This window comes from Triticum urartu, chromosome 6 (genome assembly GCF_003073215.2).
Source record: "Triticum urartu cultivar G1812 chromosome 6, Tu2.1, whole genome shotgun sequence".
Taxonomy (NCBI): Eukaryota; Viridiplantae; Streptophyta; class Magnoliopsida; order Poales; family Poaceae; genus Triticum; species Triticum urartu.
In genome coordinates, this window is record NC_053027.1 from 384,971,296 (window position 1) to 384,988,556 (window position 17,261).

The following is a 17,261-nucleotide window of genomic DNA, read 5'->3' on the forward strand; positions in this document are numbered from 1 at the left end:
AACGTTTGGTTCATTTTTTGTGGTGTTTAGTTAACTGCTTGGTTCAATTCTGCAATGCGATGTTCAATTATTGTGGCTGCATTCTGTTATTGTATACCATGTGAGGAATAAATCGAATTTGGCTGTACTAAATACATGAGAAACAAATACAATTGCTATATTTCCAAGTTGTTAAGCATGCTTGGGTTGGTTAACTGTCTGATCTTCTATTAGGAGTATGTTATATTGTGCAATGTGGTGCTCAGTTAACGTTTGGTTCATTTGTTGTGGTGTTTAGTTAACTGCTTGGTTCAATTCTGCAATGCGATGTTCAATTGCTATGGCTGCATTCTGTTATTGTATACCATGTCAGGAATAAATCGAATTTGGCTGCACTTACTACATGAGAAACATATACAAGTTCTATATTTTCTAGTTCTTAATCATGCTTGGTTTGGATAAATGGGTTTTCCATGTGGCTTGAATTGATATGATGAATCTGCAATGTGCTTGTTTTTCATCAACATATTTTACTGATAGCATGCGAACCCTTACTTAACCTGATGACTAACTACCTTATATGTGTTACAAGATGGTACTAACTATTATACCTTGCCTTTTTGATTCCTTTGCCCTGTTTCCAATATAGAGAAGATATTTGTGCACATCCTTGTTTTTAGTGTTCACTGATGGTTACCTCTCAAACCACCTCTGTGGTCAGGAGGCGAGGAAAGTTTTTGTACAACACCCACGGTTCAATATTGAAGTGTTCCTGAAGAGGTCGAAGGATGGACGGTCAATCATCCACAGGCACCGGCCTAAAGTTGCAAAGACCTTCAACATGAATGAAGGCTCAATATTCGCCTTCCGCTTCAGCAGTTTTCCAGATGAGATGCATCTCTCTATGTACCATCTATGATGCTAATTTTGAAAGGTTCTAGATGTTGCATGTGAAACTTGCTGCTGGTGCAGTTGTGTAATGGGGAAGCTGAGTGATGAAGCTATATCATGTTGTACTCCGATGTATTTCAATTATGAAATCATGCTTCCTTAATATGGAAATGGAATATATTATGTGCTTAATATGAATGTCAATTAGATTAGCAAATGGATTATTAATAATAGGGCAATTAGCCCGCTAATTGGCCAATTATCTTGCTAATTGGGTTTTCCTATCGCAAACGGTTAATGAGAAAACACCATGGGCGATGACCTCAGGCAACGCACACAGTTTCTAGGAATAAACCTTGTTGGATCAATGAACAATCACACACGACATTCTCTTCAAAACTGTTTGTGTTACGCCACCTTGCGCAAACATTTTCCTTGTAGTGACTGTGTGGGATGTATATACGAACGAAAACGTTTATCGGTGACTGATTGAGTGGGATGTACTTATGACCGGAAATGATTTTGCCTGTATAATTCTATTTTTAGCACCACTGTACGTATTTCTGTATTTGAGTGCTCCCCGGTCGCACATGACCTCATTTTTCCGAGCGTGCGTGCCAGGAGGGCATATCCCCAACGGTTTATCAGCCGTGTGGGAAGGACCCCCTACCACTCACACTCACTTGGCGACGGTTCCGAATGCCGTTGCGGAAAGGGGTTAAAAACCGTTTGTTTAGGACCGACGCGTACTAGTGTACATCAAGTTCTGCTTCATCAAGTATGACTACAACTCCAAGGATTCCCATCAAGTTGATGCGGGTCCCAAAGAAGAAGAACTAGATAGTTCTTGAGGGTGACTCCGCCAACATACTTCACTCATATTCGTTTTGGCAAAGACAAGTGCAATCAACTTTCATATCTTGCACTAGTTCAAGGAGTCACAAACCTTCTTGTTGGTAAGACAAGGGACAAGGTAACTGAGGGAGTCCTAGATTAGGGGGTGTCCGGATAGCCAGACTATAACCTTTGGCCGGACTCTTGGACTATGAAGATACAAGATTTAAGACTTCGTCCTGTGTCCGGATGGGACTTTCCTTGGCGTGGAAGGCAAGCTTGGCAATACGGATAAGTAGATCTCCTCCCATTGTAACCGACTCTGTGTAACCCTAGCCCTCTCCGGTGTCTATATAAACCGGAGGGTTTTAGTCCATAGGACGGAACAACAATCATACCATAGGCTAGCTTCTAGGGTTTAGCCTCTTTGATCTTGTGGTAGATCTACTCTTGTACTACCCATATCATCAATATTAATCAAGCATGAGTAGGGTTTTACCTCCATCGAGAGGGCCCGAACCTGGGTAAAAACATTGTGTCCCTTGTCTCCTGTTACCATCCGCCTAGACGCATAGTTCGGGACCCCCTACCCGAGATCCGCCGGTTTTGACACCGACATTGGTGCTTTCATTGAGAGTTCCTCTGTGTCGTCGCCATCAGGAAGGATGCCTCATCCTGTCTTTAAAGATGACACTGTTGCTAAGGGAGCTTTGGATGTCGGCTAAACTCTCCGGCTAGGTGGTTTTCTTATGACCGCCTGTTCGGCCGCTGCGCCGACGATGACTTCTCGGGTCATCAAAAGCAATCTTCACATCAACTCGGAACTCGTCGAGCAGTTAGATCCAATGGAGCTTTCTTCCCTAAACGAGCTCTTGGATCGCATCGCCGCCCTGGGAGTCGCTACAGACTATGATCAGATTGGGCCTAAACCCGATCTGAGAGAGATCAACTCTCCCCAGGTCACCCATCACGTTGCAGTGGTGGAGGAACAATGCGGCGACCCTTCATCTATCTTAAGGACTAGCTATGTCCAGATTCCCGATCCCTCCAAGCCGGATACCCGCGGAGGGGAGGACGTCACTCAAGACCTGAACCTATATTCAGGCAGCGGGCTAGATTCAGTGGAAAACATCCAAGAATCCAAACTTCCGAGTTCGGAAACTCCTTGGCCCCTGAGTCTCAGATTGGGTGAGGTTTCGGATTCAATCCCACCCACCCACCCAAACATAAGCGATTGATCCCAAATTAGGCAAGAGCCCGAAGAAACAGTACACCATTACTGGGCCAGATTCCTCCTGGTCATGAACAGGATAAAGGACTGCCGCGAGGAAGACGCAATTTCATTCTTCCGCAATAATTGCACGGACAAGGGAATCCTCAATGCCATAAGTCGCCGTGAAATTACACGCTTTGCCGACTTGGCGTCCATAGTACGAAAGTACTGTGCTATGGAAAGCGCATGGAAAACCGAAATAAAATTTTGCGACAATCCGGCCCTGAATACAAACCCAGTCCGAAATAAAAGGGTGCATTATCGCCAGACACCTGGGTTAAACACCAAAAAGCAAAAACCCTCTACAGGGCATGGAACCGTACTGGAGGGATGGATCAAGGGACCCTGTAAAATTCATAGTGCAGAGGGCGCCACACCAACTCATAGCCTTAGAGCATGTTGGATACTCCGGCAGGTGGCCAAAAGTGGCGAAGATCTTCTAACCCCAGAAGCCACAGAGCACCAGCCCAGGGATACCAGTACGGTATTAACAGTCTTCGAGACTTCCGCATCAAATAATATGCAAAAACGAACACTCCACAGCCTTGTCGAAGTCTACCACGTGGAAACAATAAACCCATGGAGTGACACGGCTATTACTTTTAATGCTAGTGACGAACCTAAATTCTGAACAGCCCGAGCACCAGCCGCATTGGTCCTCAGTCCAATAGTGGACGGCTTTCGACTCACCAAGGTACTCATGGATGGTGGCAGCGGATTGAACCTCATTTATGAGGAAACCCTTCGAAAAATGGAAATAGACTGGAACCACATTGAGCGAAGCAGCACAACCTTTAGAGGAATAATCCCCAGTCGGGAAGCGCGCTGTACAGGAAAAATCACACTAGATGTGGTGTTCGGCACGGCGGATAATTATAGGTCCGAAGAGGTCACGTTCCAAGTGGCCCTGTTCTGTAGCGGATACCATGCTCTATTAGGGCGGGAGGTGTTCACAATCTGCCAAGCCATACCCCATTACGGGTACATGAAGCTCAAAATGCCCGGGCCCAATGGAATCATCACTCTTGCTAGTGATCCGGACATAGCACTCCGCGCCGAAAATAAGACAGCCGCACTGGCCCTCGAGGCACTATCCGAAGCCCTAGCCGCCTTGGAACTGACTGCGCTACGCTCCACGGTGAACAGGGACGATGTGATACTCGATAAAAGATCCAAGTCCACCTCCTTTAAACCGGCGGACGAAATAGTCAAATTCCAAGTCCAACCAATGGACCCTACAAAAACAACTTCCATCGGGGCACAATTAAACCCTGATGTCGACGCTGCAATACGAGAGTTCCTACGCGAGAACTGGGACATTTTTGCCTGGCACCCTTCAGACATGCCAGGAATCCCATGCAGGCTGGCCGAACACAACCTAAATATCCTAAAAGGATTCAAGCCAGTCAAGCAGGCTCTTCGGCGTTTCTACGAACCTAAGAGACAAGCCATGAGAGAGGAACTAGCCAAGATATTGGAGGCCAGATTCATCAGAGACATAAAACATCCAGACCGGCTAGCAAACCTGGTGATGGTACCAAAGAAGGACAAATCCTGGCGCTTGTGCGTCGATTTGAAGGACCTCAACAAGGCTTGCCCAAAGGATCCCTTCCCCCTCCCCCGCATTGATGAAATCATCGACGCCACCGCAGGACACGATTCATTGTGTTTCCTCGACGCATACTCCGGCTACCATCAAATTAAGATGGCAGAGCCAGACCAAGCCGCAACGGCATTCATCACACCATACGTCCCATTCTGCTTCAACACAATGCCCTTCGGGCTCAAAAACGCCGGCGCAACATATCAGGGCATGATTTAGACATGTCTGGCAAACCAGATCGGCAAAACAGTGGAGGCATACGTGATGACGTGGTTGTCAAAATGAAGCATGTCGAATCTCTAGTAGACGACTTAAGGCTCACATTCGATAACCTCCGAACATACGACATCAAGCTCAACCCGGAAAAATGCATTTTCGACATACCAGCTGGAAAGCTCTTGGGCTTCATTGTATCCGGTAGAGGAATTGAAGCAAATCCAGCCAAGATCCGAGCTCTGTCACAATTGGACATCCCAAAGGACCTCAAACAAATACAAAAATTGACCGGATGCGTGGCGGCTCTAAGCCGCTTTATCTCCCGCTTGGGAGAAAAGGCATTACCCCTTTATTGCCTCCTCCGGCGCACCGAACACTTCGAGTGGACGGATGCCGCCACGGCCGGACTCGACGAAATAAAATCCATATTGGCAACAAACCCAGTCCTGGCCGCGCCAAAAATTGGCGAACCAATGTTATTATACATTGCGGCAACTCATCAAGTTGTAAGCGCAGTGCTCATTGTCGAACGAGAAACGGACGGACACAAATTCCCCCTTCAAAAGCCGGTTTACTATGTGTCCACTGTCCTTACTCCATGCAAGTCACGGTACCCGCATTATCAAAAGATAGCATACGCGGTATTTATGGCATCCCGGAAGCCGCGACACTACTTTCAAGAGTGTTTGATAACGGTAGCCTCGGAAGTACCACTTAACGATATCATAAACAACCGCGACACGATGGGCTGGATTGCCAAATGGGCCATTGAGCTCCTCCCGTTCGACATAACTTACAAGCCATGGCGAGCTATTAAGTCGCAAGTTTTGGTCGACTTCGTCGCCGAATGGACGGAAGCCGAACTCCCTAAAGAGTATGGCACATATTCCAACTGGATCATGCACTTCGACGGCTCCAAAATGTTGGCTGGTGTGGGGGCTGGCGTCTTTTTGACGTCCCCAACAGGAGATACAGTTCAATACATACTCCAGATAATGTATACGGACTCTAACAACGCAGCCGAATATGAGGCCCTTCTACATGGTCTCCGGATGGCAGTATCCATGGGCATTCAACGCCTAGAGGTGCGCGGGGATTCGAACCTCGCGATATCCCAAATAAATGGAGAATTTGATGCCAAGGATCCGAAAATGGCAGCTTATCGCAACGCTGTCCTAAAAATGTCAGCTCGGTTCGAGGGGCTCGAATTTCACCATATAGCCCGGGAAAACAATCAGGCAACAGATGTCCTGGCACGCATCGGCGCAAAACGCGACGCCGTCCCCCCCCCCCCCTAACATCTTCTTAGAGAGGCTGTTTGTCAGAGTAATGGGCCACGGGTAGGCCAACCCGAGTCCCAGAACCTTTCAAGACATCAGGGCAGGCTGCGCCCCTCAAGACCCCAGGACAAAGTGCCACCTCCTGAGGAGTCGACGGCAAGGCGGCCGACTGCCCGCTCACGGCCGAGTCCCAGGGACGATTTCCGAAGAAGCCGGCTTTAGGGGGTTGGCCTGCGACTCCAACAAACCCCATGACCTCATCAAAGGGGACGAGGCAGGGGCGTGGCTACAGCGAAGCCCACCCCCGCCCCTCACCAAGGGCAGGCATGGCCACAGCACGCCGTACCCCGGAAGATCTCCGTGTGGCGTGGCACTGTTGCCATGCCGGCCCTGACATCAGCACCGCAGGGCCGAATCCTGCACCCACGACGGCTTGTCTGTACGGCCTGGAGGCAGCTGGCCCCACCAGTCAGTGAGACCTCGGGAGGCGGCAGGAGAACCACCAGTCGGACCCGTCGGGAGTCGGCCCGGGGGAGTCAGCCGAGCCCTCCCCCGAGGCCCACGCGCCATTAATCAAGATGTGATGGGGAGTGGCAACAGTGATCGCACGCCAGGTGGCGGGGCTGTTGCCACGACCTCATGATCAAGCCCGCGTCATCAGAAGCACGGCTACAGTAATCAGCAGCCGGCAAGACCCGCCCGCGGCGAATGCGGCCTGTCGGCTCCGTACCAGGCCAGTCGGCGGGGCCCGCCAGTCGGCGGGCCCCAGCGGTCGGTATAGAAGACGGAGGCCAGAGGCACTGATGGCTGGGCCCGCGTACAGCCGGATTACCATTGTACCCCTGGGGGGGGTAGGCCTATATAAACCCCCCAGGGCACCCATGCAAAGGGTTGGAACCCATTAGCTCTAGACCAGATCATATAGAAGGGAGAGAGCTAGCCTTGCCCTCTCCTACCACCAGAAAATAGCTCAAGGAGCAACCGTGTAAACACTTTGCCATAGTGATCATGCGGAGACCCCGCAGAGCAGCAGTAGGGGTGTTATCTCCCCGGAGAGCCCCGAAGCTGGGTAAGATTCGCGGGCGTGCATGTCTTTGCCTCATCCTGTTTCCAGGCACCGACGACGTTCTACTCGCCCCCACCATGATAAGACATCCATTGGCATATGTCGCACCAAACCCCCGACATTTGGCGCCCACCGTGGGGCCTGGTGCACCGCCGTCCGGAGATCTCCTCTGGACGGGAACCCTTTTCCTCCCTGGCGAGCGCAGCCAGCCAGGCACGCCAGACGGAGTTTGCGCCAATGCGCTAAGCGGCGTCAAGATCGCCGACGAACCTGCATCCAACGCAGGCACGGGCGGCCCCGAGAACCTCCTCACGGGCCTCCTCGACCAACTCCACGTTTTCGGCGAACCTGCCGTAGACTTGGAGTCCGTAGGCTCCACCGACCCGATGCTGGTCGACTCCGACACCGCATCGCTCGACGCGTTCCCCACCAATGTGGTGGTGTACGATGAACCTCTCCCCCACGCAGAGAGCAACGGAAGCACCGTCACCGAGGTGCTAGTCATCAGTCATGACGAGCTCCCCGGTGGAGGAGCGCATGACTCGCTCGGCCTGGCACTGCAAGACCTAACTGCGCCCATTTCGGAAAACGCTGACGCAGAGACATTGGAGGCACGCCGCCTTCAGCTCGTTGAAGGCGCGAAGAAGCTGGCCAACATGAGGCGCTTGTCAGAAGCCTACCAACGGGAGATGGATCGCGCCGTCGGCGGCTCGCCGGCCCCGGTGGGGCCTAGCCGCCTTGGCGCGGTCCGGCAGCGCGGCGTAGCCATCGCCAACCTGATTGGGACAACCGCCCTATGTACGCTACACCAGCGGAGAACATCCGAGCTGCCCAGGTAGCGGCGGACGAGCTGGACAATTTCTAGGGCGAAGAACGCCGCCTCATGATCGAGCGAGTCCAGTGGCTTCTCGACGCGGCCGCCGCGCAGAACGAGGCCGGCTGCCGCACGGAGGCGCCTCAACGGCCCGTCGACGACCTTCACCGAGATCAAGGCTCGATGTCTCGGACGCCAACTGGCGGCGCCCGAGGAAGAAGAGACAAGGAGCCGACTGTCAGCCACAGTCGGACTCGCATTACCATAGAGCGCGACCGAGACGGCCGCCCAAGAGCAGTGGAACGACGGGACGACTGTCCGCCTCCCCCTCCCCGCAAGGAGAGGCGAGTCTCCCTGCCGCCTGTTGACCATCCGACTCTCAGTGACCGCCTTGGCCGCCGAGAGGGAGTTGGAGAGAACGACGCCCGCCACCGGATCGACTGACTCCACCGATCCTTAGCGCTGGAAGAAGAAGACGAGCTGGGTCCGCCTTGTTTCGAGCCCCGCGTTCGGGACGAACCCTTTCCCAAAGGGTTCACGCTCCCAAGAGACACGCCCAAGTATACCGGCTCCGTGAAGCCGGAAGACTGGCTAGTCGACTACTCCACGGCTGTCAGCATAGCAAACGGCAACAAGCGTGTCGCCGTAAAGTACGTTCCGCTCATGCTCCAGGGCACGGCCCGGACATGGCTGAGCAGCCTAAAGCCCCGCAGCATCAACAGCTGGGTCGAATTCACCGAAGCGTTCATCCGCAACTTCACCAGCACGTACAAACGTCCTCCCAAGCCTCGTCAGCTCACCTTGTGCATGCAAGGCCCCGACGAGTCGACTCGCGATTACCTCACGCGTTGGGCCGTGCTCCGGAACTCCTGCAAGGGCGTGCACGAGGTGCAGGCCATCGATTACTTCACAGCCGGGTGCAGAGAAGGCACCCTCCTCAAGCACAAGCTCCTTTGCGACGAGCCAGAAACCCTCGACGAGCTGCTGATCATAGCGGACAAGTACGCCACAGCCGACTCCTCCATGAAGGCGGAAATTCAAATCAGCACAACTGGCAAAGTGGCTCCTCAAGCTCCAAGAACTCCGGCGGCAGATGCCGGCCGGCGACAACAGCAGGGCGATAACAAGCGCAAGGCCCCGCAGCCGGCTTCCAGCAGCCAGCAGGTCACGACCGTTGAAGCCTAGCAGCTAGATGAGCAGCCCCCGCCTAAGCGACAAAAAGGCGGCAAGCCAAACTGGTTGCCTGCCTTCTCCTATGAGCAGACCTTGGATGGACCTTGCAAGTTCCACAGCGGCGCAAAGACGTCGAATCACACCACCCGGAAGTGCCACTGGCTCACCAGGATCGCCAAGGGAGATGGCCTCCTGCCTCCCCCGCCTGCTGGGCAGCCGCCTCCGCCTCCGGCCCAGCAGCCGGCTGTCAGACCAGTCAGCACGGTACAAGAAAAATACCCTGAAGAGCATGGAGCCTATGTGGTGTTCACCAGTGTGGCTGATGATCGACGCAGCAGGCGGCTGCAGCGACAAGAGGTGAATGCAGTTGCGTCGGAGACGCTAGATTTCATGCACTGGTCTGAGAAGCCCATCAGCTGGAGCAGGGCTGACCACCCAGAAGTTATGCCGAGTCCGGGCTCCTATGCCTTGGTCCTGGACGACACCTTTGCTACGGACAGACGAGCCGTGCGTTTCTCGCGAGTTCTGATAGACGGGGGCAGCAACATCAATATCCTGTACAAGGACACCATGGAGAAGTTAGGAATCAAGAAAAGACAGCTTCAGAACAGCCGAACTGTGTTCCACGGCATTGTTCCTGGGCTTTCCTGCTCGCCAATCAGCAAGATCCTGATGGACGTCCTCTTTGGGGACAAAGATCACTTCCGTAGAGAGCCCGTTTGGTTTGAGGTGGTGGATCTTGAGAGCCCATACCATGCGCTGCTTGGCCGACCTGCCTTGGCCAAGTTCATGGCGGTCCCCCACTACGCCTACCTCAAGATGAAGATGCCCAGTTCCAGGGGAATTCTGACTGTGGCTGGCGACTACTGGAAGTCGTCTGCTTGCGCAGAAGAGAGCAGTCGGCTAGCCGAGTCCCTGGTAATCGCAGCTGAGAAGCGGCTCCTTGAGCGAGTTGTGGCGATGGCCGGCAAGCAGCCTGAGGTATCGCCCAACCCAAAAGAGTCGGAGGCTGAGGGTTCGTGTAAGACCCTCGATGCGACTATATCTCCCACGTGTCGAGGCACGACTTAGAGGCATAATCGCATTGAAGGCATATGTCGCAAGTTAGGTAATCTTCACAACATCCCGTGTAATATATATATAATAAAAGGGGAGATAACATAGTTGGCTTACACTCGCCAAGTCAATCAAGTACATAAATAACATTACATCATCCAAACACTCATGGCCCGACTACGGCGCCAAAATAAAAGATAACCCAACATGCGACACGGTCCCGATCACCCCCAACTGGGCACCACTACTGATCATCAGGAAAGGAAACATAGTATCGTTCAGAGTCCTCGTCGAACTCCCACTTGAGCTCGAGCGCGTCACCTAGAGCGGAATCATCAAGCCCTGCATCTGGTGTAATAGTAACCTGTGAGCCACAGGGACTCAGCAATCTCGCACCCTCGCGATCAAGACTATTTAAGCTTATAGGTAAGGCAAGGTAAATATGTGGAGCTGCAGCAAGCAACTAGCATATATGATGGCTAACCTGTTCGCAAAAGAGAGCGAGAAGAGGAGGCAAAGCGCGAACGAGAAACTAGAGAGCAACTTGCGCAAACATTACTCCAACACCGTGTCCACTTCCCGGACTCCGCCGAGAAGAGGCCATCACGGTAACTCACTCAGTTGATTCATTTTAATTAAATTAAGGTTCAAGTTATCTACAACCGGACATTAAGAAATTCCCATCTGCCCATAACCGCGGCCACAGCTTTCGAAAGTTCAAATCCCTGCAGGGAGTCCCAACTTAGCCCATGACAAGCTCTCATGGTCAACGAAGGAATAGACCTCCTCCCGAGACGTTCCGATCAGACTCGGTACCTCGGTTCTTCGAGACACTTCGACAGGTTAAAACAAGGCCAGCAACACCACCCGAATGTGCCGACAAATCCCGATAGGAGCTACACATATCTCGTTCTCAGGGCACACTCAGATGAGCGGTCCATACAACTAAAACCAAACCTTGAGTTTCCCCGAGGGGGCGCTGCACAGGACTCTAGTTTGGACCAACGCTTAGAGGAGCACTGGCCCAGGGGGTTAAAATAAGATTACCCTCGGGCTCCCGAAACCCAAGGGAAAAAGACGCTAGGTGGCAAATGGTAAAACCATGGTTGGGCATTGCTGGAAAAGCTTTAATCAAGGCGAACTATCAAGGGGTTCCCATTATAACCCAACCGCGTAAGGAACGCAAAATCCAGGAACATAACACCGATATGACGGAAACTAGGGCGGCAAGAGTGGAACAAAACACTAGGCGAGAGGCCGAGCCTTCCACCCTCGACCAAGTGTATAGATGCATTAAGATAACATGGCAATATAATGATATCCCAACAAGTAAATAAATGTTCCAACAAGGAACGGTCTCCAATCTTCACCTGCAACTAGCAACGCTATAAGAGGGGCTGAGCAAAGCGGTAACATAGCCAATCAACGGTTTGCTAGGACATGGTGGGTTAGAGGTTTGACATGGCAATTTGGGAGGCTTGAAAGCAAGTGGTAGGCATCGTAGCATTGGCATATCAAAAGAGCGAGCATCTAGCAAAGCAAAGATAGTAGTGATTTCGAGGGTATGATCATCTTGCCTGCAAAGTTGTCAGAGTTGACTGGATCCTCGAAAGCAAACTCAATGGGCTCCTCGTTAGCGAACTCGTCTCCCGGATCTACCCAAACAAGACAAACAAGCAAATGGAACACAATCAACCACGTGCAAAGCTCAAACAATATGATGCAAAGATGGTATGCTATGCGGGATGCGACGCGAGATGCATATGCAAGATTTGACAAGGGATTCATGAAACTGGCCTCAACTTGGGAATCCAAGTGTGACACTGGAAAGATGAGATGAAATCGCTTGAAAACGATATAAAGAACGCCGGAATCGGAGTTACGGTTTGGAAATGGCAAGCAATTCAAATATGACCACGTTCTGCGATTTACAGCAAGTAGCCATCTAAATGCAATGAGATGAATAAGCTACATCACCCAAACATGGCAACAAAATACATGGCAGGGATGCATTCATGATGCTTAACAAAAGTCTAGCACTGAGCTACGGCCAAATCATCCATTAATAGGTTCAAACAAGCATGGCAAAAATGCATATGGCAAACAGATCTCAGATTTAGTGAAATTAACACTTGTCTGGAATTTCAGATCAGGTAGCACTCTTCGGAGCAACAAAACTACATGCTACAGGACCTGAACATGGCAAAGTAAGGCGTGGAATGGAGCTACTCAAAGATCTTAACAAAAGTCCCTTAGTGACCTTGAGTTAAAAGTGGTCAGAAAATACAATTGCAAGCATGTGAACATGGCAAAAACATAATCAGTTCTCAGACTTAGTGAAAACTAGAGCATGCTGAAAACATATATCTAGTAGGCATGTTTACGAGCTCGATGCACTCACTACGGAGCAATTCATGACAATATAAGCATACACCCATCAAGAATACACAAAATTCAAGCTAGACATGGCGAGAACAATAACATAGCATGCACGGATCAACTACAAGATCATCGGCAAAATCGCTAACGAGTAGACAATCTGCCTAGATTCACGAAGTAGCAAAAGTAGAGCTCGATTGACTCAAGCTAGGGTGCTCCATAATTGCACACAAAGACATGGATGGATAGAGAACTACAAGATCAACAAAACATCCTTACTGATCATCCTCAAAAGAGGCACGGATCACTAGGAAACAACAAGAACATATGGCCATATGAGATAAACAGGTCAAGGACTTGGTGGAAATGCTAAGTCCCTGAAATCAGCATTACCAAGTGCCTCACTTGGCAAGCTTGTGCTAGTCACCACACACATCAAAAAAATGCATGGGTTGCACCTCTGGAAAGATGGCAAAACCCTTAACAAAACATATGTAGAGCTCATGGGCATATCATGCACACAAAAATCATGGCAAAAATGACAAATATCTAAATGGAGCAGCAGATCTGACATTAATCTCAAGTAGCACTCTTCTAACAGAATTTCGGGCATCAATATAAACTCAAATGAAAATGATGCAATGGAATGAAATGATGTACTCTCTGGGCCGAACATTTTGATATTCTATATGTCCAAAACGGAGCTACGGATGCAAAGTTACGGCACGATGAACATGGCAAAAATATTAGGGTTTCGGGGCAAAAGTCAACCCGAGGCAATCTCAGATCCAGATCCAGATCGGCACGCTTTATGAGGTTCGCCGGAAATGGAGTTGGAGGACGCCGGAGCTCGTCGGGGAAGCGGGGGCCGGCCGGATCTCGCCGGATCCGGGCCGGGGCGGCGCTAGGGCGACGACGGCGGTGAGAGGCGCCGGCGGGGGCGCGCTGCGGCGCGGTGGCGGCGGCCGGAGCGAGCCGGGAGGCGGCGGCCGGAGCGGTGGCCGGGCGAGGCGGCAGCGTCGACGGGGCCTGCCGGCGTCGGGGAAGGCAGGCGCGGGCGGCGGGGCCCGGCGACGTGGGCCGGGAGGGCCCCCCCCCCCCCCCCGGGCCCAGGCGGGCCCGCGTGGCGGCGAAGTGGGCACCGGGCAGCGGCGTATTAGGTGGCGACACGTGGCGGCGGCGGGGTGGAACTGGACATGTCCGTCGGTGGTTTTTTTTGTCCGGCGGCGGCGGATGGAATGGATCTAGGGTTTCGGGGGGGAAGGAGAAGGAGAATTTCGGAGGGGTCTTTATATAGGCATAGAGGGAGCTAGGAGTGTCCAAATGAGGTGCGGTTTTCGGCCACGCGATCGTGATCGAATGCTCTAGATGATGGAGAGGGTTTTGGTGGGTTTTGGGCCAAATTGGAGGGGTGTTGGGCTGCAACACACACGAGGCCTTTTTGGTCCCTCGGTTAACCGTTGGAGTATCAAACGAAGTCCAAATGGTACGAAACTTGACACGTGGTCTACTGGTAGTAAACCAAGGCCGCTTGGCAAGTCTCGGTCCAATCCGGAAATGTTTAATCCCCACACACGAAAGAAAGGTAGAAATGACCACCGGAGGAGAACGAAGCGCCGGAATGCAAAACGGACAATGGGGAAAATGCTCGAATGCAAGAGATGAACACGTATGCAAATGCAATGCACATGATGACATGATATGAGATGCATGACAACGACAACAACACACGGAGACAAAAACCTGAACCCGAGAAAATAAAATAACTTAACGCCGGAAACGGCAAGAGTTGGAGTACAAATTGGGAAAGTCATATCCGGGGTGTTACAGTTCGTTCAACCCAGCCAAGGAGACAAAGAAGATACCCTTGGACCTGGAGCACCCAGAGAGGTACGCCGTCGTAGGTGCAAACCTCGACAGAAAATAGGAAGGTGAGATCGTCGATTTCCTCCGTGAGAATCGGGACATCTTCGTATGGTCCCCCAAAGACATGCCAGGTGTACCGACGGAATTCGCCGAGCACAAGTTACATGTCCGATCTGATGCAAGCCGGTCAGACAGCCCCTGCGCCGCTTATCAGAAGAGAAGAGAAGAGTTGTCGGAGAAGAGATAGCCCAACTCCTAGGAGCCAGCTTCATTATGGAAGTGTTCTTTCCAGAATGGCTAGCAAAACCGGTCCTGGTACTAAAGAAGAACAAGCAGTGGCGAATGTGTTTTGACTACACGAGCCTCAACAAGGCCTGCCCCAAGGACCCATTTGCTTTACCAAGAATCGATCAGGTGATAGACTCCACAGCCGGATGCGAGCTGTTGAGCTTTTTGGATGCATACTCAGGATATCACCAGATCAAGCTAAATCCGGCTGACAGACTGAAAACCGCCTTCATCACGCCGTTTGGAGCCTTCTACTACCTCACCATGACGTTTGGCTTAAGGAACGCTGGTGCCACCTTTCAGCGTTGCATGCAGAAGTGCCTCCTCAAGCAACTCGGCAGGAACGCCCACGTTTACGTGGACGACGTGGTGATGAAGACGGAAAAGCGTGGAACACTGCTGGAAGACCTCAAGGAGACTTTTGAGAACCTGCGCCGGTTCCAGATCAAGCTCAACCCCGAGAAGTGTGTCTTCGGAGTACCAGCCGGCCAGCTCCTAGGTTTCCTAGTCTCCGAACGCGGCATAGAATGCAATCCAGTAAAGATCAAGGCCATTGAGAGAATGGAGGTACCCAGCCGACTGTTGGATGTGCAGAAGTTCACCGGCTACTTGGCGTCCATCAGCCGATTCATTAGTCGGCTGGGCGAGAAAGCTCTCCCCTTATACCAACTCATGAAGAAGACCACTTTTTTCGAGTGGAACCATAAGGCGGACGAAGCTTTTCACCAGTTGAAGAAGATGCTGACTACTCCACCCGTCCTGGTGGCTCCGACTCCTAAGGAACCTATGCTCCTGTACATCGCCGCCACCAGCTGAGTAGTCAGCACGGTCATTGTAGTGGAGCGCAAGGAGGAAGGCAAGGCGCTACCTGTCTAGAGACCGGTATATTACCTGAGCGAGGTACTGTCGACCTTCAAGCAGAACTACCCCCACTACCAAAAGATGTGCTATGGCGTACACTTTGCTACCAAGAAATTGAAGCCTTACTTTCAAGAGCATCCAATCACGATGGTCTGCGCGGCCCCACTTGCCGAGATCATCGGTAGCCGAGATGCTTCTGGTCGAGTGGCCAAGTGGGCCATAGAGCTGGCTCCTTACACCATCCACTACCAGCCCCGCACCGCCATCAAGTCACAAGCATTGGCCGACTTCCTCGTCGACTGGGCTGAGACCTAGTACCTACCTCCAGCACCTGATTCCACCCATTGGCGGATGCATTTCGACGGCTGCAAGATGCGCACTGGCTTGGGAGCCGGTGTCGTCCTCACCTCTCCCAAAGGCGACAAGCTCAAATATGCGCTGCAAATCCACTTTGCCGCCTCCAATAACGTCGCCGAGTACGAGGCGCTCATTCACGGGCTCCGGCTTGCCAAAGAGCTTGGCATCCGCCGGATCTTGTGTTATGGCGACTCAGACTTAGTGGTCCAGCAATCATCTGGCGACTGGGACGCGAAAGATGCAAACATGGCGAGCTACCATTTCCTCGTGCAGCAACTCAGCGGGTACTTCGAAGGGTGTGAGTTCCTCCATGTGCCAAGAAATGAAACCGACCAAGCAGATGCATTGGCACGAATCGGCTCTACCCGGCAAGCAATACCATCTGGTGTCGCCCTTCAACGCCTCCTCAAGCCGTCTATCAAGCCTTCACCAGAATCAGACTCCATTTTTGTGCTGGCTCCTCCCAAAGACGTCGGATCCGACTCCAGAGCTCCGGCAGTCGGAACAAGGATTTTGGCGGAAGACCCCAAAGCTTCCACAGCCAAACCCGGCTCGGGGACTGCGGTGGCGGACTCGAAGACTCCAGAACTCGGCCCAAGGACCGAGCCAGTCGGCCTGGGGACTTCATCAACCCAGCAAGCGGCTGTTCACTCCAACCCGCCGCCTCCCGGCCCAACCACCCTGGTCCAAGTCATAGTTCTGGCAGTCGAAGAAATAACAGCACCCTCATGGGCCCAGCCCATCCTCAAATTCCTGGTGAACAAAGAGCTGCCGACTGATGAAACTTCAGCTCGGCAAATACAACACCGGGCGGCATCCTACACCATAGTCAACAGAGAGCTGGTCAGGCGCAGCGTCACTGGTGTCTATCAGCGCTGCGTAGAGCCAGAGCAAGGCCAAGCGATTCTCAAAGACATCCATCCAGGAGAGTGCGGCCACCATGCGGCTTCAAGAGCACTCATCGCCAAAGCCTTTCGACACGGTTTCTTCTGGCCAACTGCCTTGGAAGAGGCCAAGGAGTTGGTCCAAAAATGCAAAGGGTGTCAGAAGTTCAGCTCCAAGCCGCACCAGCCAGCTTCTGCACTCAAGACCATCCCCATTGCCTGGCCTTTCGTAGTTTGGGGTCTAGACATGGTGGGACCATTCAAAATAGCACGAGGTGGTTTAACTCACTTACTTGTCGCAGTGGACAAGTTAACCAAGTGGATAGAAGCAAAGCCAATCAAGAAGCTGAACGGTCCGACTGTCGTAACTTTCATCTCCGATATCTCAATTCGGTACGGCATACCACACAGCATCATCACCGACAACGACACAAATTTCGC